A 25,672-nucleotide genomic window follows, 5' to 3' on the forward strand; every position below is an offset into this window, starting at 1 on the left:
CAGGATAATGCATGACCGCATGTTGCAGGTCCTGTACGGGCCTTTCTGGATACAGAAAATGTTCGACTGCTGCCCTGGGCAGCACATTCTCCAGATCTCTCACCAATTGAAAACGTCTGGTCAATGGTGGCCGAGCAACTGGCTCGTCACAGACGCCAGTCACTGCTCTTGATGAACTGTGTTATCGTGTTGAAGTTGAATGGGCAGCTGTACGTGTACACGCCATCCAAGCTCTGTTTGACTCAATGCCCAGGCGGATCAAGGCCATTATTACGGCAGGAGGTGGTTGTTCTGGCTACTGATTTCTCTGGATCTATGCACCCAAATTGCGTGAAAATGTAATCACATGTCAGTTCTAATATAATATATTTGTGAAATGAATATCCGTTTATCATCTGCATTTCCTCTTGGTGTAGCAATTTTAATGGCCAGTAGTGTATTTTAGTGTGTTTCTGGTTGTCTGTAAAGAACTGTAGATACTACAGAAACACCGCGAGAAATGCGTGCTTTATCAGAACTACAGGTGCTAACGAAGACTACGGGTTGTATCGATTTATTTGAGCACAAACGACACCTGTATATTGTCCGAAATATACTCGTGTTCAAAATTAAAGCAACAAATGAAAATAATTCAAGGTTGCGTTTATTTTATTACAAAACATTATAAACAGTTGATAGTAAAGTAGAAACAACGGACAGAATACAGAACGTAAAAAAATGTAACATGGGAAACCGTAGACAAAAATCTTGTTCATTTTTTCCAACTTAACGGATTTACACACACATTCCGGCAACTGGTTAAATGCTCAGTATGGGGTGTGAGCGCTTCTGGCAGCAGTGCACGCTTGACGATGGCAGGACATGCTGTGAATGATGTCATAAATCTCATGTTGAGACAGCAGGGCCCATTCTCCCTGCAGAGCTGTTCGCAAATGATGCTGAGTGATTGGTGGATGCTGACGTGACGCAGTTTGTCTCCCTAGTGCATTCTATACATGCTCTATGGGATTCAGATCAGGAGAGCGAGCAGGCCACGCTATACGTGTAATATCTTACGTTTCCCAGAAAACATCAAGCACCCCTGCTGTATGAGGTCGAGCATTATCGACCATCAATACGAAGTCTTGGCCCACAGTAACTCGCAACAACAGAGCATGACTTCTCCAGATCTCCTCACGATACCTGACAGCAAATCTTGCCAATACACCCGTACAACCGGTCGGAATGGCCGAGCGGTTCTAGGCACTTTAATCTGGAACCGCGCGACCGCTACGTTCGCAGGTTCGAATTCTGCCTCGGGCATGGATGTGTGTGATGTTCTTCGGTTAGTTAGGTTTAAGTGGTTCTGTCTAGGGGACTGATGACCTCAGATGTTAAGTCCCATAGTGCTCAGAGCCATTTGAACCATTGTTTGAACACCCATGCAATTTATAAAGAGGTGTTGCAGTGGTCAACATAATCACTGGCAACGCTATTAGGGATCCTCCTCGATATTCGTCTTTTTCCCCAAGTTTGGGTCCTGAAATCGTGTTCCACCTTACTTTCAGATGGGAATCCGTCGAGAATCATTCTCCAGACCAAATTGGGGCTCATCTGTGAAAAGAACACTGGCCCACTATTCGTCAGTCCAGGTGGCATGTTGACGACTCCACTCCAAAATGGTTCAAATGTCTCTGAGCACTGTGGGACTTAACATCTGAGGTCATCAGTCCCCTAGAACAAAGCTACTTAAACGTAACTAACCTAAGGACATCACACACATCTATGCCCGAGGCAAGATTCGAACCTGCGACAGTAGCGGTCGCGCGGTTCCAGACTGAAGCGCCTAGAGCCGCTCGCCCACAGCGACCGGCGACTCCACTCTAGACGTTCCCTTCTGTGAGGATGCGTCATAGGAATACATACGGCAGGTCTCCGACAATAAAGGCCATTCTGTCGAAGCCTTCTGTACACCGTTTGTCTCGATACAACACATCCAGTGGATGCTGCGAGGTCAGATGCCAGTTGCCGTGTCGTATTAAGGCGATACCGTCGTGCCCTTACAGCCAAATAGCGGTCCTCTCTTTTTGATGCCTCACGTAGTCGGCCTTGCCCTGGTCTTTGGGATACACTTTCGGTCTCTATAACTTGTCGCCACATGCAAGAAAGAACAGAGCGGCTCACACTAAGATATCGGGCCTTATCAGTTTGAGACTGCCCTACTTCCATTTTTTCTATGGCATTCCACCACAGAGAGTCTGGTAGGCAACTTGTCTGTGCCATACTGCACCATCTGTGACTGTGTACACAGCGACTGTGGATGTGGAACTACCCAGCAGACACTACACCGTCTGATAGGTGCCCTGCCATCATTATTGACGTGGTTGTCCTTTGACCGGAATGCAATCTTCTACATCTACATCTACATCTACATCTACATCTACATATATACTCCGCTAGCCACCAAGCGGTGTGTGGCGGAGGGCTCAATTCGCGCTAAAGTCATATTTCACCTCCTCTGTTCCACTCGCGGAACGCGCGAGGGAAAAACGACTGTCTGAACGCCTCAGTACGAGCTCTAATTTCCCTTCTCTTTGAATGGTGATCATTGCGCGATTTGAAAGTTGGTGGTAATAATATATGCTCTACATCCTCGGTGAAGATCGGATTTCGGAATTTAGTGAGCAACCCCTTCCATTTAGCGCGCCGCGTATCTGCAAGTGTGTCCCACTTCAAACTTTCTATGACATTTGAAACGCTCTCGCGATGGCTAAATGTACCAGTCACGAATCTTGCCGCTCTTCTTTGGACCTTCTCAATCTCTTGAATCAGACCGAACTGGTATGGGTCCCATACAGACGAACAATAAGACTGGACGAACTAACGTATTGTAAGCTATTTCCTTTGTTGAAGGACTGCATCGCTTCAGGAGTCTACCTATAAACCGCAATCTAGAGTTCGCCTTACCCGTTACTTGTGTAATCTGATCATTCCATTTCAGATCATTGCGAATAGTCACACGCAGATACTTGACGGATGTTATCGCTTCCAATGATTGGGCATTTATTTTGTACTGTAATGGGGATTTTCGCCTTATTATACGCAGTAGGTTACACTTACTAATATTGAGAGATAACTGCCAGTCATTACACCACACATTTATTTTCTGTAAATCCTCACTGATTTTTTAACAACTTTCGTGTGATACTACTTTCCTGTAGACTACAGCATCATCGGAAACAGTCTAATGCCGCTGTCAGTACCATCAACCATGTCGTTTAAGTAAATCGTAAAAAGCAGCGGACCTATTACGCTGCCCTGGGGCACACCTGAAGTAACGCTTGTTTCTGTTGAAGTCACCCCGTTCAGGACGACATACTGCTCCCTATCTGTTAGAAAACTTTCTATGCAACCGCATATGTCATCGGATAGACCGTAAGCGCGCACTTTTTGGAACAAGCGACAGTGCGGAACTGAGTCGAACGCCTTTCGAAAGTCGAGAAATATGGCATCAACCTGGGAGCCGGTATCTAGAGCCATTTGTATATCACGCGCAAAGAGGGCCAGCTGTGTCTCGCATGACCGCTGTTTCCTAAAACCGTGTTGGTTTCTGCAGATGAGCTTCTCAGAGTCTAGAAACGTCATTATGTATGAACACAAAATATGTTACATGATTCTACAACAAATCGATGTCAGTGAAATTGGCCGGTAAATATGTGCATCCGATTTTCTACCCTTTTTATAGATTGCTATGGCCTGGGCCTTCTTCCAGTCCCGTGGAACTTTCCGCTGTTCCAATGATCTCTGATAGATGATGGATAAGAATGGTGCTATATTTGTAGCATAGTCAACATATTATCTTACGGGCATACCGTCTGAGCCAGATGCCTTCCTGGCTTCTAGGGATCTTAACTGTTTTACAGTCCCAGATACACTAAACACTATGTCAGCCATCCTTGCGTTTGTTCGACAACTGAAAGGGGGGAACGGTGCTGCAGTCCTCTACCGTAGACGAGTTTTTGAAAGCTGGGTTTCGAATTTCGGCCTTCCGTTCAGAATACGATCGTACGAACATCTGTTGACAGTTTGTATGATTATACCTTGAATTAGACACAGGACAGCGAAACAGCGATTGGTTGCTTTAATTTTGGACACCAGTGCATGTTGCAAGTGTCAGCTATGGTCAGTATAGTGTTCAATGTTGTTGTGAGTGCATTGTGTGGGAGCTAAGTAACTACGAACAACTCATATAATGGGCGTTCCCGTAACCAAGGTAGCCATAATGTTTAAAGTTTCGAGAGACAACATATTCAGGATTTATAACGCACACAGGTGAAGCAGAAAAACATCGTCCACTAAGTCACAATGTGGACAAACTTGTACGTTGAGTGATCGTGACAGAAGATTGTGACGAAAACTGCGGCTGACAGCTGCGAAAGTCACTGCAGAGCTGAATGTCACACCCACCAAAGCAACACAAATGGAGCTCCAAAAGCAGAAGATTTCATCGCGAGCTGCAATTCCAAAATTAGTCATCAGTGAAGCAAATGGCCGTAATAGGAAATGTGGTTCCGAAACCATCAAAGCACTACTACGGAAGAATGGAAGAAATTCATTTAGCCGGGTAAATCTCGTTGCACAATGTTTCCAGCTTCTGACCGATTTTATGTCCCGATAGTGGAACATGGTGGGGATTCGGCAATGATTTCGAAAGCCATATTGTTACTTTCCATGGGACGCGTCGGTACTCTGCTAGCTGGTACTACTGCCAATGATTATGTGACCATTTTCGCTGAAGTGGTGCATTACATCGTACGATATTTGTTTCCCAGTGGTGATGCTGAGTTCCAAGATGAAAGCAACCCTGCTCACACAGCTCACAGCGTCCAGCACGAGGATCAATTATCGCAACTTTCCTGGCCACCAGAGTCAGCAGGAGATGTCAGTATTATCGAGCTTTTGTAGTTTGCTTTGCAGAGAAGAGGCGATGATCACTACCCGCCTCCATCACCGTTATCTAGACTTGCCAATGTTTAGCATAAAGAATGATTTATGTTTCTCCGGAAAACCATATATACCTGCATGTATCCGGGCCAACACGACTCGAAGCTGTTTTGAATGTCAATTTTTTTTTTTATTAATGTGTGAAATCTTATGGGACTTAACTGCTAAGGTCATCAGTTCCTAAGCTTACACACTACTTAACCTAAATTATACTAAGGACAAACACACACATCCATGCGCGAGGGAGGACTCGAACCTCCGCCGGGACCAGCCGCACAGTCCATGACTGTAGCGCCCGAGACCTCTCGGCTAATCCCGCACGGCTGTCAACGGTTTTCCCACGCCGTATAAGGATGGGTATGTGGTGTGTTTTTCGGTGTTTCCGTGTTTTAGTCCACCCCTTGTATGTGACTACGACTGTATGTGCAGGTAGCTAATCTTTAAATGCCATTCCGGGATGCCATGACGGTACTTTTATTCTCAAACAATGTAAAATAATTCAAAATTACTCCGACTGATACACTTAATTTCAAAGAATTAATGCTCACTGAATATTTATTTATGCGTTTATTTTATCTGGCAAGATTAGGGCCTTCAGGCCCTCTCTTACACCTAACCAGGCATACTCAGATTCAACAAATTTCAGTTTCTACAGAACATTATCGACATATAACATGTTATACAGTATTAATGTTAAAGAAAAAAAATAGAGATTATAAAAGTAGTACAATGATAATTATAACAATCTAAAATAATTATACCAATCATGAATAATAATAATAATAGTAATGACTATGTATATGAAAGTAAACATATTTTTCTTTTATGAATGTCAGTCCTATTGCTAGTTGGGAATTTTCTCGTTATATTCTTGCAGCTTGTGAGTTATTCTCATCAAGCAGAGACATAAGACAATAGAATGGGATGAAAGAGATATAGAAGAGGTAGATGGGTTAGAGGAAGAGAAATAGAATGGTAAAATTCGAAGCTATGATGGAGAGGAGAAAGAAAGAGATGAGAGGGGCACAACAATGGTGGCTATACCGTCCCTAATATGTAAGTAGCCGGCCGAAGTGGCCGTGCGGTTAAAGGCGCTGCAGTCTGGAACCGCGAGACCGCTACGGTCGCAGGTTCGAATCCTGCCTCGGGCATGGATGTTTGTGATGTCCTTAGGTTAGTTAGGTTTAACTAGTTCTAAGTTCTAGGGGACTAATGACCTCAGCAGTTGAGTCCCATAGTGCTCAGAGCCAATATGTAAGTCTTGAGTTCCCTCTTGAATGTTGAGTGGTTCTGGATAAGACGCAGATCGCAGGGGAGCGCGTTCCATAGTCGTATGGCTGAGATGGAGAATGACACGGAGAAAGATTTTGTGTTATGTAAAGGTACAGCCAAGATGCTAGACGTATCCGATCTGGTATTGCGGCTGTGGAATGATTATAGGTGTTTAATGTGAGAAGGTAAGTATTGGGTGCACCAGTGGCTAAGAAATCGATGAAGTAAGCACATCGTGTGGAGATCGCGTGCCTTATGTGGGCGTATCCAACCTAGCTGGGAGTTTGAAGGACTGATATGATCATACAACCGTATATTGCATACGTATCTAACGCAAGCATTCATCACTAGCTCGAGGCATCTCGAATTTTCACTATTTGCGCCGTGTTGAACTACATCACAGTAGTAAAGATTAGGCAAGAATAGCTTCGAGTACAACAGGAATTAGTAGCAAATCTCGTACATCGACAGGTTTCGTTCTTTTTCGGTAGCGTATTAACCATAATTCGTTTCTTATTTCAGTAAGTTGCTCTTAACTGCCCTTAGCATATAATTAATACTTAGTATAGCAAAAGCTGTAATTTCGTGCGTAAATGTCTGGAGATGCCTGGCATTTAAGATTGCTAAGTTATACTCTCATGACTTGTTCTGTCCCCCATCCTAATGGCATACTTTCAGCTCCATATGACCAGCCTCGTTGCCTGCCTCCGTAGTCACTGCTCTACCATATGGTTCAAATGGCTCTGAGCACTATGAGGCTTAACATCTGAGGTCATCAGTCCCCTAGAACTTAGAATTACTTAAACCTAACTAACCTAAGGACATCACACACATCCATGCCCGAGGCAGGATTCGAACCTGCGACCGTAGCGGTCGCGCGGTTCCAGACTGAAGTGCCTAGAACCTCTCGGCCACAGAGGGCGGCGTTCTACGATGTCTATGAGTTGAAGATAGTGACCTATTCACATTTACCACAGCGTTCTAATTCAAGTTAAAAATGGCAGATAAATGGTGTCCGAAACAAGACGAACCTCACAATCCTTGTGGTACATATCTATGAAAGGAAACTTTTCCTCATGTGATGTCACTAAATATGCATACTTAACAGCAACAATAGTTCACCACTGCTGCGACTAATGAATAAATGCGAAAAGGGGCAAATACAAATACTATTTAAGTTTCGGCTTTGGCGTGAAAAGTAAACAAATAGAGTTATACCGAAGTGACGTAACGGTTTCCGTTTGACGTCGGTGATATGCGTAGCAGAGCCTGGTTTACACTGAGCCTATAAAAATTGTGCTCAGGAAATGTAATACAAGATGTCTGAATTGTGAAGATTCAGACAGGTGTTGGTGAGCGTAAACGGATACTACTCCAATCCCTTGGCTTGTAAGGTAGACTGCTAGACTGCAACTGCACCAAGAACTTCATCACCAGTTCGATTTCTCTTCTTTGTCTTTACATCACTCACTATAGAAAAACTTCTTTCCGACACCGTGTTTGTATGAAGCAATATCAGTACCAGTTCAGCTAGTTTCCTAAATCAGGAAATTTCACTTCGTCAGTAAAGAGTTTAACATTAGCTTTAGAGTGCCAGATTGCCTCTATCTCCATTCCCATTAAATTACTTGTCTCCTATTCACCAGAAATGAGATACAGTCGCAACAGTGCAGTCACGCTGCTTATGTTTATGTATTTACTGAAATGTTTAATTAAATGTAATTCTGTAAGTCCAGACCTCCCAGCACTACAGTAGGGCACAAAAATTTCATTTATTTGTACACTGGATCCATAACTGGCAAGCGCCTCTCTTTTTTTTCTTTAACGGCAACCACATAATGTTGCATCTCATTCTGATTTCATCAACGCCAGAAGCAGGTACCTCCTTTAGCAAGTTTCACACTCAGATCCTAAATTTACTTCTCTTAAGGGAAGGATGATTCGAAGACATCATGGATTAAGTCTTTCATTTGCTTGTAGTACTGTTACTGACAAAAAGGTCTGGCTGATTTCTTTAACAAGTGTAACAGAGCTTTCTGCTAGGGAATGCGTAAGTATCTTTCGACTCTGGATGATAGCATTAAACTGTTGGGAAAATTAAGAGCATACAGCATCTACATCTCGACGTCGCCAACACCCAACGGCTTACCAAATGGAGACGCATCTATGGGGCCCAACCCTTTAGTGAAGTGGCGCTTGCCAGAGGCTGCTGCAGCTGCGGTCGTGGTGGGTCAGGTGCCCTACCGTGGGCGCAGCTACTTCTGATGGCGGGAGACTGGCACCCTGCCTGCGTCTACAGTGATCATTCACCACTGTCGCGTTACTTGCACCATCGCCGGAGTCCATCCAGGCAAGCGACTGAAAGGGTGCTCCCAGACAGGATCGCCCGGGGCATATCGCGAAGATTGTGAACGCACCTCAGACTTAGAATAGGACAGAGCAGGTGAAGCAGCGTCTGGGGCTGTAGGCCATGGAGAATCTCTACTCGGTTGCACCGTTTACCTAGAATTTACCTAGGTTTGAGTCGGGATAACCCAACCTTCTTCAGAATAACAGTAACTACCCTACTTCGTGACCGAGGCAGTTTCAGATAAGTTTTCACAGTCTGACGATAATTTATGGATTTGTAGGTTTAGCTTGACGATGTCCACTATGGACAAACGGTAGTTGCTGTTCTTCTAAAGAAGGTTGGGTTATCCCGATTGAAACCTAGGCAAATTCTAGGTAAACGGTGCAACTGAGGCTGTTTATTATTAAAATTAAAACTAATATTTATACAGTTGTTGACAGCGCCGTGAAATGTTGAAAAAGTTTAATCTCCACTCAGCTTCAAACATTCATTGAGGTCGTTCTGTAGATGTTGAGAAGGAGAGGCAATGCCGAGTCTGTGGACGAATCCTCCAAACACTTTTTAATTGCGCCCTGAAGGTGTGCACTAAACGCTCCTCCTTCCAATTCGACTGTGGGTGAACTGTGGGTAATAGCATTCTGGATGCAGGAAACATGAAACAGTAGCAAAGAAACATTTGGAACATTCTCAGAGACGATCGTCCTGACCAACCTGAAACGCCTGCTAAACCTGCAGGATAGGTCAGGTAGTTCAAATTGTGGAAAGGGGCCAAAATAAGCGGCTGTCAGATACACTTTATTATTTAATCAAACATTATAAAGGCCCAAAATTTTTTTAAACGCTCTGCTTTAATCTTTGGGACTTAATTACCGGCTGAAAGCCACTTTAATTTAAAAACGGCTGAAGGCCAATAATCTAAAACGCAAGCATAATCAGAAATTTGAAAAGGCGAGCCCTATCTTACAACAGTTCTTTATTTAGGCTGAAGGTCCAAAGAATCTGAGATTTTCAGAGTAAACAATTTGAATTCAAAATCGGCTGAAAGCCTAATACTTAAGGTTAAACAACATTAAATTTTTTTAAAGAAACAAAACAATTCTTAATTAGGTAAAACTCAACCAAAACAGAAATTTAAAAGGAAAAGTCTTATCTTAAAACAGTTCTTTAGCTAGGCTAAAGGCCCAAAGAATCAGACGCTTCAAGAGCAAACACGACTTAAGGGCAAAACAAGCTTAATTTTAAAAAACTCGGCTAGAAGCCATACAAGTACAAACAACAAGAACAAATAAAAAAAGGCAGTACACCCAAGGGCGCTCAGATGTTCGAGAGTCGGCCTGGAATTCAAACACTAACCCTCGCTTAGGTGAGACAGGCAGTCGGGCCAACCATTCACGATCCGACGACAGCCCAACCGACCGAAAGTCGACGGACCCACCGACAGGATAACTTCTACCTCACCGGACCAGGGCACAACAGGGAGTTCAACCAAACGACGTAGAAGATATTGGCGTCCACAACCAATCATAAATGGAGCTGTCAAACTACACACAGTGCTGGACAACAAAAACACGATGAGGAAACTACACTACTTGAAATTTACGTCAACGGCCAGGGCAGGTAAACGGAACGTTAACGGCCACAAGGCAGAAGACTCCTCTGGTGCACATCACTTCAGATAAGCAAATACAGTGAAACTCCACCGGAGGGTGGCTAGAATTTTCCAACTTGAAAATCACGTTGTTGCTCTGGGGAGTATCCCAACAGCCGACAACGAACTCCAAACGACACAATGTGAACAGTCTTGACTTGCTGGTAGATTAAATAAAAACTCAACTTTCGTGTCTAGGGTCAGTGAGCCACGGCCCTCGTACCAATGGGAACAGCACCACACACTCCGACACCGCGTAGAGACCGCCAGCGACCGCGGCCAAACTGCGTCCCGCTGAGAATTCCTGCTGCTCCACGCCAACCGACCGACTCCCAGGCCAGGAAACGGTGAAAGGACCAAGGATGCGTCGGCCGGTGAGACGATCAACCGAACGAACGACCAACCAAGGGTTGTCCCGCTCCAATCTCCCTCCGTCAGACAGTTCATGTGTGTCGCCGCCAGCGATCGTAGAGCACTGGCTGTCGGCGCCTCAACGGCGCTCCGTCCGCGACTTCACTGCTGCTGCATCCCGACTGCACTGCTGATCCGTCCCGAACTGACTGCCAGACACACGGCGACCCGGAAATACTATCGGTCGCTCTAGAGATGGTACGACAGTGCTCTTATCGATACGCGCTGGTGCTGCCGCTCACGGGCAAGTAAGGCAGGAAGTTAGTGACGCCAGTAAATGGAATAAGAAAACGAGACGACAGTACCGTAATAGAAGATGACAAACAATAAATGGGATAAACGCGAGCCGCGCACGGCTCACAACCCTTCACTACGAAAACCTTCGTGAGAGTCCGCACAGTAGCTTCTGCCATAGTCGAGGAAATGTGTATGATATCTGGATAATTGGACAGTGTATCAACCGCCACCAGCCACATAGACATAGCTTTGGAGGGTTGGGTTGTTTGTTTGGTGGAAGAGACCAAAAAGCGAGTTCATCAGTCTCATCGGATTAGGGAAGGATGGGGATCGAAGTCGGCCGTGCTCTGTCAAAGGAACCATCCCGGCATTTGCCTGGAGCGATTTAGGGAAATCACGGAAAGCCTAAATCAGAATGGCCGGACGCGGGATTGAACAGTCGTCCTCCCCAATGCGAGTCCAGTGTGCTAACCACTGCGCCACCTCGCTCGGTCATCGCTTTGGATGTGGTACCGCGGCTGTCTTGGCTTACGTCATGAAGCGAAAGTTCGTGTCAGTGCCTCCTGTTTCTGGGCACACTGTTAGCACTCGCGAGCGATCTTCTCAACTGCGAAATGAATTCTAGGACAGCAGACAGGATGCCATGCGAGGACCTTGTTGTGGTTCGTACACCAGTGGCCACAACGTACGAGAGCAAGGACGTGAACCCGCGGGATCAGAGAGTCTACAATACGCAGATCATACAACTTGGTGCTAAGCAGTAGCGCGCCGTCGACTACTGCCAGCCTGTGACGGTTCTCCTATCCCATAGGTTTATGGTCCACGGGTGCACGTTGTAATATCCACGACACTATGTTCTAGCCACGACATGTTAAAATGAACTAAGTGTACAAACTTCAACAAATATTGTCGATACTACGTATAAAAATGACTGTATCGTGTAAAAATGACGATAATTATTTCATTATTTCTGTAATAATTTAATTTCTGTGTGAATTAAAACTATTATCAGAGAAATACATTCATAGACAATGACTATTATAATCTTTTTTTCTTATCTGTGATAATTGTGATTCAGTTGTTCTTCCTGTGCTAACGGATGAACTGTTGGGACGTGAGACGTGTGAGGTCTGTAAAGAGAAAACCTGTAACTATATGTATTGTTAATTATTATTTGAAAAATAGAGTCGCTATTGTCTAGACGTGCATTTGTATTTATTTCAATTGTGATCCAATCTAATTAATGTATTAAGGGTTAATTTTCAGTTCCGCAATTAGAAGCGCAGCCATTAACTCTAGTAACTTACAGCAGAGTTTACTAGTAGGTGGTATAAAAAATATGAAACATTTTCATTGAGCATAATTTTAAATTCTAAAGAATAGAGAACAAGAGACTTTTATCTAAATATATTAACTTGATATAAAACAAATCGATAACAACAATAGATAAATTGACTATCGTCTTTCTGCCGCCATCTTAGCAAAAATATCTCCGCGGCAGTTTTGAATAAAGAATTTTGACAAACACAAATGTTGTTAGATATAAATGAATGGAAGTATATGTGCACTGGTGGTCCTGAATCTACTTTAAAAAACACAATTCTACTTAGATTCAATCCTTAAATACAGTACTCACAGCCCGTTACGTAATATCAATTTCTTATTTGCTGATGTATGAAGCCTAATTATTTCGGAAGATTTACACGAAACATTTTAATAGGAAACATTCGTCAGTGTTGTGCGCGGGTAGTATTTTGTGATTAAATATTCCCTTTGCTAGAGAAAAGTGCTTCCATCTTAAGTAACAGTTGTGTAAAATCTGATAAATGATATGCAGTTTAGTGCCACTCACACGACTTTACAGACAACAATTCTACACAACGCGAAGTGGAGATTTCTTTAGCAGAGTGACAAATATTAGCCGGCATAATGATTTTCGAGATCAAACGAATTGTTACACTGACAATAGGTAATTGGATTTATATATTTTTTGATCTACCTGAAATATCATTTATAAGTAATTAAAGTCACGAAATACTATAAACCATTCCGCCACAACGTGAGAGATAAACTGACTGCCTTGAGGAAACCTGAGTGCTTCGCGATGTAGCCACTGACTCAGGGAGACGCCACACAAAACGGTGCATTAATAGAATTACCTGTAGTCAATACGATTGTACTAATCCTTAATAAGCCCTGACTTGACTAATCCGAATTCGAGAGGAAAAATTCGTAACAATGACAGTACGTGAAAAGGTAAAGTCAAGGTGTAATCTGCCACCGAGTAAACAACCTATCACTCAAAAAACTGCTCTCGGTCCTATTTCAAGAATGATTCTACTTAAGCTCAAGTCCAAATCACACCGCCGGCCGGGGTGGTCGAGCGGTTCTAGGCGCTGCAGGCTGGAACCGCGCGACCGCTACGGTCCCAGGCTCGAATCCTGCCTCGGGCATGGATGTGTGTGATGTCCTTAGGTTAGTTAGGTTTAAGTAGTTCTAAGTTCTATGGGACTGATGACCTCAGAAGTTAAGTTCCATAGTGCTCAGAGCCATTTTCCAAATCACACCAACATTCTTCGTAACGATTCAGCAGAAGCAGTATCCCATATCCAAAGTAGTAAAAGCTTCCATCAAATTCTTCTGAATAATTTGATGCATCAGTCATGACTTTATTATTTTTTCGTTTAATTTACAGACATTTAAAGTTTATGAAATGAAAATGGTCAGTTTGAGGAAAACGCATTTAAAAGTTCAAAGTAACACAGAGCCTTTATATTTGACATTTAAGAAATTAATCTAACACCAAAACACAGTTTTATGTGTCCTTTCTTAAATACTATGAAAACGTGTTACCCAGCTCTTCAATTGGACACCTTAAATGGAGCGTTTGCGACGCTTCTTGGACGGTGCAGAAACGACTTGTAGATCACCAGACGTGGGGTCGCCAACTACATTACTGTTGGTTTCAGCAACATGTTCAACTTCAACTTGACGACATAAAACGCCTTTGAATTCGTATGGCCTGATGCTTTTGAAGAGGTATTCTTGACGTTTCCTTATCAGTTCAGCGCATTCATAACTCATTTGCAAAAAGTCATTAGCAGAACATAAATGACAACAATTTTCTTTGCGTCCTCTACAATTCTAGAAAATTCACCACAAAGATATGATCTTATTTATAATCCGTCTTGATTGCAAAATGTTTGTTCATATGACCTGTTTCGGTTCCTCTAGAACCATCTTCAGATCTGTAACAATAACGATACTAATTTACTATTTCACGAATGCAAACCTTTTTCATCCTATCTAATCAACATCAAATGTACCAGAACGTACCTGATATTTCGGTTACAGGAGTAACCGTCCAAGCACAGCAACTTTCACATGCTGTGTCACATAAAATTGGTTAGCAGAATGCACGTCATTTATATTAATTATAACACTATTACCGACTGGTGGCGTCTGGTACATTTGTTACATTACATATGCACATACTGTATTCAGTAGATTTTTGTAATTAACTTTTATCTCTAAAAATGTTTAATTAAAATCTGTAGATGTCAAGGTTAAAATCTGTGCTTACCAAAATTAAAAAACACAGTAAAATTATCATTTTTATACGATCTAAAAACAAAGGGCGATTTCTATATCTATGGCGCTGGTGTAGACTTGTTTTCCCCCATGGTCTGCTTCCGTGGTTCTCGCCATTCCGTGTTGTGCCGCGATCCGCTCAGTCGTCTGACGTCCATCGTCGTGGGCAAGAGGGCCGCGCAGGAGGGCCCCGTCAACGGCGCCAGGCGCTGCACGCATCTTCCAGCTGTTTCACCGTGCACCATACCTCTCAGCCTGGACCTCCACACGCAACAGTTGTCATCCTAGTAAGTCGTCATAAATACTAAAATAGGCGTTATGATTGAACTCGATTTGCTCGTTGAGGATTAAATCCGGATCTTTCTTTTCGTGGGTGTATATTTCAATTTCTTCCAAAATGTTAAGAAACCGTCCCTCATGAGCTCTATGCAGGATGTCTAAATTGTGTTCAATGTTCGTGACTGAGTGGTTTGAGGCAGCCATATGCGCCCCAAAACCTGTTTTGTTTTGAGAGTAGGTGTGCTCCCTGAATCTGGTCTCAAAGTTCCTACCAGTCTGTCCTATGTATTGTTTACAGCAGTCATCACATTTAATCTTACATACACCTGAATCCTGAAATTTATTCCTACTACTACGTATTTTGTGGCGGAGCTTCAATTTTAGAGTGTTATTTGTTCGGAACCCTATTTTAACGTCGGATTTACGAAAGCATCTTTCAATCTTATCGGTAATTCTTCCACTGTAAGTGAGAGCCACATATTTTTTCTTGCTGTTCCTCTTAACTGCGACTTGACTTGCTTCTATTTGTTTCATTTGCCTCTTCTTTATCTTCTTATAAACATTAATCACCTGCTTACACGTATATCCGTTCGCTACGGCCTATGTTAGGAGCTAAATATTTTAAAACAACAGTGACCAGGTTTTTTCCACCATCATTCTCATCAGTTACCGCCCTAACATCATAACATCGGAAATATTAACAAGATTGTTGAAGTTACTTACTGAAAGTTCATGCACATTTGGAATCCTTTTTAACAAAAGAGTTTCTGAAAGGTTAACTGATTCTTCTTGTTTAGGGAGGTCTTCATCTTGATTTTATTGGTCACTACTTAAACATCTTTCCTAAAAATGATCTTAGTACGCATTATAATCTTCGTCACTGATATTATAGTAATAATCGAAATTTGTCTTAACATATCTAAATCGCTATCTTCACTCATATCTACTAGACGCACACCGCTCAATCATAGGTAGAAACGTAAAACTTGGCGCTGTATAGACTAGTACAAGATCAAGTCTAGCGTACACTGAGGCGATAAGAATCATGGGATACCACTTAAAGTCGTTTCGGATCTCCTTCTTCTAATCGTAGTACAGCAGCTCGAAATTGCGTGGAATCAACAAGTCGGTGGAAGTCTCCTGTACAAATACTGCGAAAGTGTCGCCAGTTCTGGATTTTGTGCACGAACTGATCTCTCGTTTACGTCCCATAAACGTTCGATGGCATTCATGTCGGGCTGTCGAACTGTCCACAATGTTCTTCAAACTAACTGCAAACGACTGTGGCCTACTGACATAGCGTACTGTCATCCATAAAAATTCCCTAGTTGTTTGGGAAAATGAAGTGCATGAATGGCTGTAAATGGTCTATAAGTAGCCGAATGTGACCATCAATGATCAGTTCAGTTGGACAAGAGGACCCAGTCCATTCCATGTAAACAGAGCCCACATCATTATAGAGCCACTATCGGCTTGCACAGTACCTTATTGATAACTTAGATCCATAGCCTACTGGGTTTGCGCCACACTCGAGCCGTAACATCACCTCTTACTAAGTAAAGTCGGGATTCATCTGACCAGGCCACTGTTTTCCACTCGTCTGTGGTCCAACCTATACGGTCACGAGCCCTGGAGAAGCGCTGCAGGCGATGTGGTGTTGTTAGGAAAGGCACTCGCGTCGGTTGTCTGCTGCCATAGCATATTAACGTCTGATTTCGCTGCACTGTCCTAATGGATACATTCGTCGTACACCGCTGCTCTCGGTCAGTGATGACCGCTGGCCACTGCGTTATCTGTGGTGAGAGGCAATGCCTGAAATGTTTTGCGTTCTCGGCACACTCTTGACACTGTGGATCTCGGCATATTCAATTCCCTAACGATTTACGAAACAGAATGTCACACGCGTCTTGCTCCAACTACCATTACGCGTTCAAAGTCTGTTAATTCGCATCGTGCGGCCATAATCACGTCGGAAATCTATTCACGCGAATCACCTGACTACAAATGACAGCTCGCAGCTGCACCTTGTGTACATGGTACTACCGCCATCAGTACATGTGAATATTGCTGCCCAATGGCTTTTGTCACCTTATTGTATGACAGCACTGTTTCTTTTTATTTTTTAACATTTTACGTAAGTTTAATCTTCGGCCATCACTATTATGTTGAGACGTGGTACCAAGGAAGGCAGGATTGGGTTACGATTGTGAGCGGGGGCGTAATCAATTACTATTGGTTAGTTTATTTTTCAATCACGTAAACTTTATTTGGAAACAACAACAAATAAAAGTTGACAATAAATTAAGAAGTGTTCCACGGCTGAAGGCGTTAACGACAACAAATTCAAAACTATTTCTCGGCTGAAGGCCCCAATAATGACAATTTAAAAACTATTTCACGGCTGAAGGCCTGAACAGCAATCTTAAGGACCAGTTAAACTACTTCAACCTGCAATTGCAGTTATTAAAATATTTTTAAAAGAACAATCATCAAAATCTCACTGCTTGAATACTATTGTCTAATTACAATTTTAAGACAAGTAACACGTACGGTTCAAGACCTTAATGACAACAAATTCAAACAATTTCTCGGCTGAAGGCCCCAATAGTAATAATTTAAAAACTGATTCACGGCTGAAGGCCTGAATAGCAAACTTTTAAAAACTAGTTAATTTCGTCAACTTGAAATTAAAATTATTATTATTTTTTTTAAATCATCAAATCTGACCAAACGATGGGGAGAGGTGGGGGGGGGGGGGGGGCGCCCCAGACGTTGCTCCAAGGATCGACCTGGCAAGCGATGAGACAGGCAGCCAAGAGTTGCATTCACTTCACGAGATGGTAACTCTGACTAGTGGCAGTTCAAACGCATGACCAATAATCATTTGCCGAACCTACCTAACGTCCGATGACCAGTGCTACGAAGGAATAACACACCCAAGCTGTAAACGGCGGTCAACATTACATCTTCAGACTCCAGTGTTTACAGCATCTGGAAGCAGAAAGGAATCACTGCTACCAGAGTAGGAAAAAACAAACCACACCACCAGGCCCACAAATCAAGGAAGCTGTCGAACTACACGCCTTACCGGACAGCAGCGGCAAGGCGAGGAAAACTACACTGCCGTAACATACACTAAGCTCCAGGGCAGGTAACTGGGCCGATAGCGGCCACTACGCAGGAAAAATACCACTGGTTGAACTTCACAAATAATAACTTATAGAATGCAACAATTAATAATAGGAAGTGGAGGAAGGCTAATTAGGTTCGCCTTCCACAAACGCGCCGCTCGCTGCTCTTCGTCTCGGTGACACTGCCAGCAGCAACACACAAGCAAATGGCGAGATCTCACAATGGTGGAGGTTTCACTACTTGAATTAAGGTCCACTCAAACTTCCTGGGCCCGGTTGACAACGGGATTGTACCCCTCGCGACTTCAGCCCTTCCATCCGGCAGTGCATGCGTGGCGCCAGTGGTCCCGGCGAGTTCTCGCGCTGTGTGGACCTGGGACCTGGCTGCTCGTCCGTCACCAACCGAACTGCCGACTCACACGACACAGAAACACCACAACGTCGCTCCAAAGATAGTACCACCGTTACTAGATATCGATAACCGCCGCTGCTGTCACTAGCAGACAGACAACACTTGCAAACGGAGTGGTGTCAATGAACACAAGAGGAAGACGACAGCCGGAACTATACCAATTAAACGATGCAAACCTAGCAATAGCACCAATGCGAGCTGCGGCACGGCTCATATGTGTTCTTCGATGCCTGCTAGACTCTCGCCCAGTCATCGGCTATCCACTGTTGCTGACCAGTTGCCGGTCGCAAGACTGAAAGCTATATTCAGTGATTACATATCGTGCTTTCTCCAACATATTTTACACATTGGTTAAACATAGAATTTCCCCATTTTGGACTCTGGTTGCATCCACACCCGCCTCTCTATCAAACGTTAACTCCAAGTGAGAAGGTTGGGGGTTGGATTACAAAGTAAATTACCACGGTCGCAATAATCGGTCGTTACAAGCCAACGATGGAGGACGAAATAGTTTAATGAGTGTATCAGACTCTTTGGCGGACAGTCACTACAAACAATCGTTGTACACAAAATTGACCATTTCATAAGCATGAGATCTCTCTGGGTGGCCTGCACCATTCAACAGTCCGTTACAGGAAATCTGTCCATCACGTCCTCCTAGTGATCATCAATCTGGGAACAGGCTTTGTCGAAGGCCGGGTCAGGCCCCATAGACAAGTGTGTTGATGTGTAATGAATTTCATAGTAATGCACGCTCAAAAACGTCAGTGCTAGAGTCATTGCGCGGTACTGTTGGGAGGCTGCAAAGGGGCCAAGAAGTGCCACAAGCAGCTTACGGTCGGTGAAGACATGGAATTCGTTGCCACAGAAGAAAACATAAAGTTTCCGGACTGTATATATGATGGCCAAAGCTTCCTCTCCTACCAAGAATAGTTGTCTCATACGGCTGTCTACATCTGGAGGTGTACGTGACAGACTGACGTGATAGGCTGAGAGACAAAATTGCCCCAATACTGTACTGGAAGTTATATGTGGCCAGAACAAGCTCTCTACCCAGTGTAAAGGTACCAAGGCATGGTGATGACTTGAGCAGTAACTAGATGTGGGCAAATGCTCTGTAGAAAAATGTAAGCGTGATGTTTTTTTTTTTTGTATGTAAAGGCAGTGGAGAACTGAGATGTAAGTAAAGAGGAAATTATTAGAAATTTTTTTGTACTGTTCAACTTGAAACTAAGTATTACTAATGGTTATTCGGACTCGTTCTGCATGTATAAAGCAGCATTTTGGTGGAGGGTATATTACCGTAGTTGCATTTGTTATGTATTAAGCTAAAAAGGCAATGAGTCTTATATTGCGAGAGATGGTAAGTAGGACCTTTTTTAAGTCTGAAGAAAAAGGAAACTGATATGAATCTAATATACTTATGTAATTTTACAAAGCTCATTTAATTTATAACAAGATTCTAAAAGAGTGACACAATGAAGAATTTGTTTTTAGAGTAATGTGTAGTAAAAATCCTTTTCTCAGTTACCTTAATGAAATAAACAATCAGAAAGCTTTATTAAAAATTCAGTTTTTGATGTTTTTCGGAAATATAAAGTTTACTGCATGTTAAAAAAAAACAACGTGCAAACGTTGTCCTTACCATAGTACCATGACCCTATCTATTTTCAAAACTGGAATTTTGTTCAAAGATACCCCAATGTGAAAAGAAAACACCGAAGGGAGTATGTGTGGTTCCTCTTATTTCGGATATCACTTCTCTAGTCGCTATCTTGAACGGTCATATAGATTGCTACAGAGACGTGTTTTAGGAGACAGTTCCCATGCTTGGAAGGCAGGCATGGAGGCTGCTAACGCCATATGGCGCTGAAAGTACGCTAGTGAGATGAGGGTCTGAGTAAGTCTTGAGACCTTACCTAGCTTAGTAATCATTAACATCGGAACTCCCGACATTTATGTGCGAAATTACGATTTTTTATATCAAATATTAATTGTTAGAGTACACGTTTGATATAATAAATACTTGGGGCACCCAGTCATTAAAGATTCTCTAGCATATTTCCTCTATTCAGTAAAGTAATAATTATTTTAAAAAATATGTTTTACTTGATGTTTGTCAAGGCACAAGAACAAACCAGTGCTCAATGAGCACCTTGTGAAGGATGATTGAAGGTATATAACATGGCTAAAGAGTTATTTAAAGGGGTAAGGACGGACGTAATTAGAAACAAGTGATGATTCATTATAAAGAGAAAAATGAGTAAAAAATCCATAAAATTAATACACCAGCATTAATCTCTAATTTTCGGCATTTCATAGTTCCAAGTTCGATGTTTTTCGGAGCACTTTCACTTTGGTGGAGTAGGGCGTCATTTCGCGTCACCACAACAGAATTTTATTACCAAAGACTCAGCAACACCATTAGTCGCAGAACGGCATCTGCCTGTATCAGTGATGTAATGACCATGAAAATCTGCAGAGCAGTTACGAGAAAACTGACGCCTTACTGAAGTCACACGTTCTGGATGGCAATTTAAAAGATCTTTCTGCGCATTTGAACGTCGGTCTATATATATTTTTAATATAGCACAACACAAAATAATCAGCAGACTGTATCACGTTGCCTAGTACGGTATTAGTTTTCAGAAGTTGACTGTAATTACTGCGACACAGATATTTCATCAATGAAAATCGTGTGCAAAATACGGCTGCAGCGTTGTTACAATGAGAGTTCCAACGCGGATAAAACAAAAAGAAATCATGGCTTTCCTCACTCTAGTGGCAGCGGTTTAAAAGTGTTGGGATCGTGTCACTAACTACTTCGTTGCATTTTTCGATTTCTTGGTTATCAGGCAGAATACGAGACAAAGAGATTGTACAGCAACACACAACAGAACATTAATTCCATTATGGATAGGCTCAGAGTTGACTTTAGGATTCTACACACTTCAAAAAAAGTTTTGCATCACCCCGGTTCCCAGAAATCCGGAAGATAAACGTAGACTGTGGATATTGTATCACAGACACAGTCCCTTTGACTGTTTGGAGATGTCACTAAACCAGCCCAAAGATGTAAACAACCATGCATGAGCAGCGCCTGTTAGACGGAGGGGGTCCGACAGCCGATCAGTTCCAGTCATTCCACCAGGAAGGAGGTACACGGCTCGTGTTGTCCGTTGTTCAACCATGCCTAGCTAGACAGTCAATACCGCTGTTCGCTCGCGTTCGCATTGTTATTTTGTGCCAGGAAGGGCTCTCAACGAGGAAGGTGTCCAAGCGTCTTGGAGCGAACTAGAGAGATAGGAACTGTCGATGAGATGCCTCGCTCAGGGCGCCCAAGGAATACTACTGCAGTGGGTGACAGCTATCACAGATTATGTCTCGGAGGATCCCTGACAACAATGCCACCTTGTTGAATAATGCTTTTTGTGCAGCCACAGGGCGTCGTGTTACGACTCAAACTGTGTACAATAGGCTGCATGTTGCGCAAATTCACTTCCGACGTCCATGGCGAGGTCCATCTTTGCAATCACGACACGATGCAGCGCGGTACAGATGGGCCCAACAACATGCCGAATGGACCGCTCAAGATTGGCATCACGTTCTCTTCACTGATGAGTATCGCATACGCCTTCAACCAAACAATTGTCGGAGACTGTTTGGAGGCAACCCGATCAGGCTGAACATCTTAGACGCATTGTCCAGTGAGTACATCAAGGTGGAAGTTCCCTGCTGTTTTGCCGTGGCATTTTGTGGGGCCGACGTACGCCGCTGGTGGTCATGGAAGGCGCCGTAACGGCAGCACGATACGTGAATGCTATCAAAAATGGCTCAAATGGCTCTGAGCACTATGGGACTTAACATCTATGGTCATCAGTCCCCTAGAACTTAGAACTACTTAAACCTAACTAACCTAAGGACATCACACAACACCCAGCCATCACGAGGCAGAGAAAATCCCTGACCCCGCCGGGAATCGAACCCGGGAACCCGGGCGTGGGAAGCGAGAACGCTACCGCACGACCACGAGATGCGGGCTTGTGAATGCTATCCTCCGACCGCTAGTGCAACCATATCGGCAGCATACTGGCGAGACATTAGTCTTCATGGACGAAAATTCGCGCCCCCATCGTGCACATCTTGTGAATGACTTCCTTCAGGATAACGAGACATCGCTCGACTAGAGTGGCCAGCATGTTCTCCAGACATGCCTGGGATAGATTGAAAAGGGCTGTTTCTGGACGACGTGACCCACCAACCACTCTGAGGGATCTGCGCCGGATCACCGTTGAGGAGTGGGACAATCTGGACCAACAGTGCCTTGATGAACTTGTGGATAGTATGTCTTGACGAATACAGGCATGCATCAGTGCAGGAGGACGTGCTATTGGGTATTAGAGGTACCGGTGTGTGGACCACCACCTCTGAAGGTCTCGCTGTATGGTGGTACAACATGCAATGTTTGGTTTTCATGAGCAATAAAAAGGGCGGGAATGATGTTTATGGTGATCTCTATTCCAATTTTCTGTACAGGTTCCGGAACTCTCGGAACCGAGATGATGCAAAACTTTTTTTGATGAGTGTAATTTCTCAATGAAAGAGAACAAAGAAATGTTACGGTATAGGCTATTTGCTAATGTCAGCTTTTAGAAGTGTGTCCTGTGACGTATTTTCAGGAAATATACCTCGTGTCTTTGATTAACTGTAAATGAAGCAGGTGGTGCTGAAAAATTGGTACAAGATTTCAATATTTAACGAAATACATAATGGCAGTTATAAAATTCACTGAGTTTCATTCGCATTATGGTTTTCTTCAAATTACGTTAGTGATTGTTGATTGCAGCTGATGTGTCTGAGCTCCATACGCTGCGGTTCATTGCGTAAATCATACTCATTACTTATTTGCTCCTGTCAGTCTTAGGAAGAATGTAGTGACCAGGGATTTAAATTCATCATCAAGCTCTTCACTGCAGCTAGCAGAGAACAGCGTGTTGTTTTAGTCCTGTTTTAATCTGTTTCGTTTCTGCTAATTATTCAGATCATTTTTACCGACTTTCACAGAGTATTTGGCTTTATTGTTCATTAAATAAATGGAAGAAACCAGTAGTAAATAAGGCTTTTGATGAATACATTTCTACTCTCTCGTTAACGTACACTATATACGGCAGCAGACGACACTACACGTTTTAATTATTTTAGTTGTCTGCTTAATGCGTTTTCCATTCACACCGCTACCGGTTGTCAACTGGATATGGGCCATGGGTCATGTTTTCAGAAATGGAGTGCGAATCATAAATTAAGTTATTGCATGCGGCGGACACGTTTCCATCCGACGACGAACATTTATCAAAAGTAGTGGCACCGCAGACAGTGAAGCGGCCGTCCATTCACTTCCGCACAACAAAAACCATTCTGCCCGTGTGGGTAGAAAATTGCAGTACGTTTACCCAGTCGTTCCGCGGATGATTTATTTGCTCGCAGCAGACGCTGCTACCAGCCCCTGTAGCCGAGGAAAATTAACTCACGCTTGTGTCGTGGCGCTCCAGCTAGAGATACCCGCATCGAATCCTGACAGCGGAAGAAATTTTCACAGCCAGTATTTAGCTGCCAAGGGTAGAAGAGCTGGTGGCAGTTTCTTTTACATTTTAGATGACTGCCTTCATTAATATATCCATGTGTGATGTGGTACTCGTACTTATCTTTTTCTTCAGTAAGGTGTTTCCATTGCATGACGTTGTTTTTCTTAAATGTGCGTGATCTTATGGGAAGATTCCCTTCCTTGGGGGGGGGGGGGGGGGTCATATTCCCGACATTTAGAGGAGGTTTGTTGTTGCCTTCCTCAAACTGTTATGAAGTGTCAGTTGTGCACCTGTGGTGAATGCTTGAACAGTACTGTGACTATCTTGCGGATGAAGGGAAGCGATAGTTCCAATCTAGCGTGAGCACATACCCAACTCTTTGGCGTCCCCATTCGACGCACGGATTGGCGTCAACAATAACAAATGCCATTTGCACTAGACCTTGTGGGAGAGTTACGACCAATAATAATTTTATAAACAAGTTATTTTTGCAGATTTTGTCATGGCAACCAGTGATGGTCTGACATGTAGAGGAAGGCAGAAAATCTGTCCGAAACCGTGACAGGTGCCTAACCCCAACCAACTGAAGGGCTTCTTACATGTAGACAAGTGCGAGCAAGTGCGCCTTCCAGAGAAATAATTATTGTCAGCCAATTACAGTGTCCATTACTAGGATTTTAAACAAACTTTATTGTGTGACATCCATGCAGAGGAATGGCGGGTTCCACGCTTTGCCCATTCTGTTGCTTACACCGGGCTGTGTGCATTATCTTTTCAAAAGGATTGCTTCTAGCGTCTCAGACAACGTAGTTTTACATCAGATAGGCCACTCCAAGTCGACTGCTGTGGTGAGATGGAGGCAGCGAATTCTGCATCTCCTATCTGCTCGGGCAGACAGCTTTCAGTTCTGAACACGTTAATGATCCTCTTTGGCCCTTTTAAGTAAACTTTTGTGTTGCGCATACCAGCTAGCAAGAGCTCTCAAAATTGCAAAAAATAACAGGTTCTCTCGCCATAATAAAAGTAAAGAAAGAGAGCTTGTAATTAGTTGAGTTATTGTTGGCAGTATGGAATATTATCTGCAGTTATGATGCAGCGTTAAAGGATAGACTACATGTTCTGTTGGGTTGTGCATGTAACATTATAAAATATGCTCGAACAGTCCACGGGTATACTGCCGGTTCATAGTGTCCAACGGGCACAATATTTCGGCGATCAGACATGTCACCATCGTCAGGTGCGCTTACGAACTGAGCTCCTGAGGGCGGGCAGCCGATTTAAATCCCCTCAGCCCGCGGGCCGCTCTCTTCGTCGTCCGCGCCCGCACGCCGGCGGTCGCGAAGACGTGGGCGTCGGAATCTGTCGGAGCGTCGATGTGCTTGCTACGTCCGCCCTGGTCGCCAGTTCGTAATTCTTGCTGAGAGTCTTCTTAATTACACTCAGTGCCGGGTCCCAAGCCTTGCTGAGATTGTAGCCACAATCTCGGTTGATAAGATCTTCCCTGGTGCGAATTTCGATAGCCTCCCTTATAACGCTGTCCCAATATTTAGAGGTCTGAACTAGGATCTTGGTACGCCCATAATACATCTCGTGTTTCTCGGACAAACAGCGCTCTGCTACCGCCGACTTATTTGGATATTTCAGTCGAGTGTGCCTTTGATGTTCTCGGCAACGATCTTCGACGGTGCGTACTGTTTGTCCGATATAAGTCTTCCCATACTCACAGGGAATTTGGTATATGCCGGCCTTCCTCACACCGAGGTCATCTTTCACACT

The sequence above is a fragment of the Schistocerca americana genome, chromosome 6, assembly GCF_021461395.2.
Source record: "Schistocerca americana isolate TAMUIC-IGC-003095 chromosome 6, iqSchAmer2.1, whole genome shotgun sequence".
Taxonomy (NCBI): domain Eukaryota; kingdom Metazoa; phylum Arthropoda; class Insecta; order Orthoptera; family Acrididae; genus Schistocerca; species Schistocerca americana.